This window comes from Apodemus sylvaticus, chromosome 6 (assembly GCF_947179515.1).
Source record: "Apodemus sylvaticus chromosome 6, mApoSyl1.1, whole genome shotgun sequence".
Taxonomy (NCBI): Eukaryota; Metazoa; Chordata; class Mammalia; order Rodentia; family Muridae; genus Apodemus; species Apodemus sylvaticus.
Window position 1 is genome coordinate 111,845,966 of NC_067477.1, and position 4,282 is coordinate 111,850,247.

Below are 4,282 nucleotides of genomic sequence, written 5' to 3' on the forward strand. Positions count from 1 at the left end.
TCCCTGCTACACATATAATTTTCACTGAAACAGTAGGGATTTTTTCCTTTTCAATTGTAATCACTTTATATTTTAACAAATACTATGGAAGGGGCCAGAATATCTTTAGTTACTTGATGATTAAGAGCACTTGCTGATCTTCCAGAAGACCTGGCATTGATTCCCAGGACCCACATCAGTTGACTCATAAACACTTGTAGCTTTAACTACAATGCATCTGAGGCCTTCTTCTGGCCTCGGTGGGTACCTGAAAAAGGTGTGTATGCACAAACACTGAACATAAATACACACATAAATAATCTAAATAACTGTATTACAAAGGTACCAACCCTGGAGTTTCTACTGGGAAAAAGTCTACTATCAAGACAGAGTGACTAACCCAGTAATCCAAGAACCCAACCCTGAGTCCACAAAACATGATCTCCATCTGTCTAGTCTGTGGCAAATGTGTCAAAGTGTCATTCAAGTTCTGCCCTTACTGTGGCAAGGCCCTAACTATAGAGGAGGATGGCGGCACCCAAATTGGCATTATGCCTCTTGTGTCATTCTTTGAAGCTCCAGAAGAGAGCTGAACTCCAGTTCTGAAACCTCTCCCAAGAAAGATAAATGGTCCCACACTGTCACTTCTCTTCTAACTTCTCTCCACTCTGACCACGACAGTTTCAAGTCTGATGATACCTTGAGTTTTCCTGAGAGAGTCACAGGCACCTGGAGCAGAGCCCTGATCCCCAAAGGCAGTCCACTTTCCACCAGGCTGAGCCCTCAGACACTGAAGTGGAGCCTAGTGACCACATCACTCCAGGCTTTGCCCATAAGGACAGAGCTGACAGACCAGAATGGAAAACACTGAACATTGGAGGCCCTGAAGCCCCCAGATGACCGAGACATTCTCTATGAAGCTGAGCCTGCTTTTGTTGTTCTCTGTGAATCACAGACCCAGGAATAGAGATTACCACTCAAACTAGACTCCAAAGATGGGTGCCTTTTCAATGAACATAACTTTTTTCAGAGAGCAGCCAATCCTGTGCATGTAAACAAGTGGAAGAAGCAGTGCTTGGTCCTGCTCCAGCCATCCCTATCTGTATCAGCTTTGGCATTCATCAGGAAAAGTACAGGTTTCTGATGTTCCACATCCTGGGCAGGAGCCTTCAGTCAGCCATGGATGATAAACTGAACCATGTGCTATCAAAGAGATGTGTGCTGCCAGTGGCCTGAATAGATGTTCTGGAGTAAACAAGTATATTCACAGAAACATGACAACTGAGAATGTCTTTATGAATCCAAAGGTTCTGAGCCAGGTGATCCTGGTGGGCTATGGCTTCACCTGACACTACTGCCTAGGTGGCAAACACGTGCTCTACAAAGGAGGCAGGAGAAATCCTCATGAGGGGGCACCTGGAGTGTGCAAGGAATGTGGGCCTTCCTGACACAGAGATCTCCAGACCATGAGCTATTGTATGCTCAAGTGGAATTATGGGTCTCTGCTATGGATAAACCACCTTTCCAACAAAGGAGCTAAGTAGGCAAACGCAGAAATATCTGGACAGCTCTGAACCCAATGTGGGGCTGCGTGGCTGCTGAACAGGGCTTCAGAGACTCCACAAGAGTACCAGAAGGTGGTGATGCCTCTCAAGTATGAGGAGAAGTCACTCTATGCCATGGTGAGGAATAATCTAGAAGCTCTGCTGCAGGATATGCAGGAGTCACCCTATGACCCTCTGGACCTCCAGATGGTGCCTTAGGTGGAAACCAGAGCTCCAGACTTTTAGCTTGAAATAGAACATGAAGTGTTGTGACTCGAGGCCTTTTGTTTGAGCTCCTAAAGGAATCCCTTGAATGTGCCTCTACCTTAGGACAGACAGATCAGTCCTCTCAGTGCTGAGTAACCTGAGTCATCTCCCATAAGGTGAAACTCCACCCTGTCCCATCCCTGCAGTTGTGGATGGAGGTGAGTCAATGTTGGTGGCGGCAGCAGCTACTTCCCTGGGCCCTTCCTGCCATGAACATTCCTGTCATCCCATAATAAACTGCTTTTAATCAAGTAAATAAATAAATAAATAAATAAACCAACAAATAAAAGAAACCATTGAGAATTGCAGAATAAAGTAAAACCACATAAAAAGAAATATTTGAGGAATTAAAGGAGTAAAGGAAACAGAGAGGTCTTTGCTTCAAAAGGAAGAAAAACAACTCCTGACTCATCTGAACTGACCTACTGAAAATTAACACAAAGCCTATCCTGCTTAGGATTTACTGAAGAGGAATTTCCCAGGTCCTAGAAAAATTCTATCTGTGTCTTCCAATACAGTCACAGCACACAAAACTTTTGAATGTGTTTTTCTAGCAGATGATTGGCCCTAAATGCTCACCATTCCAGAGACATGACTAATTCTTTCAATTTAGTGAGTAGAATAGCCAAGGATGATTGACACTACAAACCTCACACTCTACAACCAAAAGACACATGATGAGCATAAGTAAATTATAAAGCAAGTAAAGGGGGATGGATACTATGGAAAATATTAGATTAGCTTAAGTGAGAAGGATCAAGCAACGATGGTGATTGAAGTTGAAGGAAGGATTCAAGGAAGACCCTCCTGGCAATGGAGAATTAGAATAAAATCTTGAAGGTAGCAGAGATGCAGGCTATATCATGATCTGAGGAAAGGGAATTATAAATAAAAGACTACCTTTTAAGGATGTAATTTTTCAAAGTTAAGCCTATTGATTTTTAAAATAACTGCTGTACTTAAGAACGAGTATATAAAGTGACTCAAAAAAGATATTATATTTTATAAATCTTAGAAAGGTATGCAAAAACTTTCTTAAAACTCAACCATTTTTTTCCTCTAGGCAAACAAATATGCTTTTTTAACCTTCATTTTCACATCTGTATAATAGGCTTTTAAATAATATCTGTCATAAGATATAAAGCACACAAAATACTCTTTTCATTAAGCATGGCTTGGAGCACATATTTGATAAATTATATTGAGGGATCCCAGACTCAGAGAGACAAACTCTGCATGTTGCCTCTTACCCAGGGTTTCTAGCTCCAAGTCTTCAGAAGTGATAGAAACAAGGAGAAATCACAGGAAGAAAAGAAAGAAAAAAAAGAGAAACCAAGGTGTGGTAAAGAAAAATCTAGAGAGAGGAACAGCAGGATACAGATGCTATGAGGAAGGACTAGCCTTTAATTGGAGAAAAGAGATGACATGATAGAAGGAGAGTAATAAAGGGGGGAGTAACATAAAGGATATTTTCAAAAGCCACAGTAATTTATATTTTATAATTACCCAAATTTACATATAGTACATACAACTATCTGTGTATATAGATGCATATATAGTTTAAATGAAGTTACAACTCTTGGGGTGATAACTAAAACCCCAGAACCAGTTACGAGATATCTCATTTTAAATGGTTAGTCAGTAGAGTTCAAGACATTCCCAAATAATATAGGCTATTGTCAATGTCTTTTATTGCCTCTCAGATGTTGAAGGTAAATCTCTATTGCTGAGGATAATATCTTTTTCAGACACAGGACTAGAAGGAATCAAGCTGGACTTGACCTGAAACTCTCCAACCCAAGAGCTAGCCTTCATATTACTGGGAGGTGATATGCAAACTGCCAAAGGAAGTACCAAGCTGTAGTACCTGTGAACCACAATAATAACCAGAATGGCATAATAATGGCACTTATACCTTGGTGGTAACCAACAGCTGTCTAAGTAGTCTCAAAGTCCACTCAACAGGAGAAAAATCATGCCTAATATTAAAAACCTAGACAAGTTCCCAGGGATAGTAAGGTCTTGGATCTCAGAGAAGAAATCATTTTTACCACCATTCTAACTGGAGTATTCTTACCTACATTATAAATACTTATTCCACAAATAAGTATACCACTTATTTCTCATTAAGGAAGCTTCTCTTTAAAACAGAGAGACCATTACAACAAAGAAAGCCACAACTGACACAGCACACCATCTTCAAGTGGCACAGGAAGGGAGCTACCCACACAGTGGCGCAGAGCAGACAATTCAGAATAGGTGAGACCTGCCCTGCAGCTCAGAGGATCCCATCCAGAACCCTCTGGCAGAAGCCTCCCAGTCTCTTGTCTCTGGCTTTGGACCATCCTCTGCCACAGCATCCATCTCCAAGTGGAACAGGAAGGTAGCTATCCATCCAGCAGAGCAGAGAAGACAGCACTGGTGAAACCTGCCCTGCAGCTCAGCAGTTCACTCTGGCAAACCTCTGGCAGAGGTTTCTGTCTCTGGCTTGG

At 41.7% G+C, this 4,282-nt stretch overlaps 1 pseudogene; it reads left to right on the plus strand.

Moving 5' to 3' along the window:
- The first annotated feature begins 416 nt into the window (after window positions 1-416).
- Window positions 417-1,742, plus strand: LOC127686779 (inactive serine/threonine-protein kinase VRK3-like; annotated as a pseudogene).
- The last annotated feature ends 2,540 nt before the right edge of the window (window positions 1,743-4,282 follow it).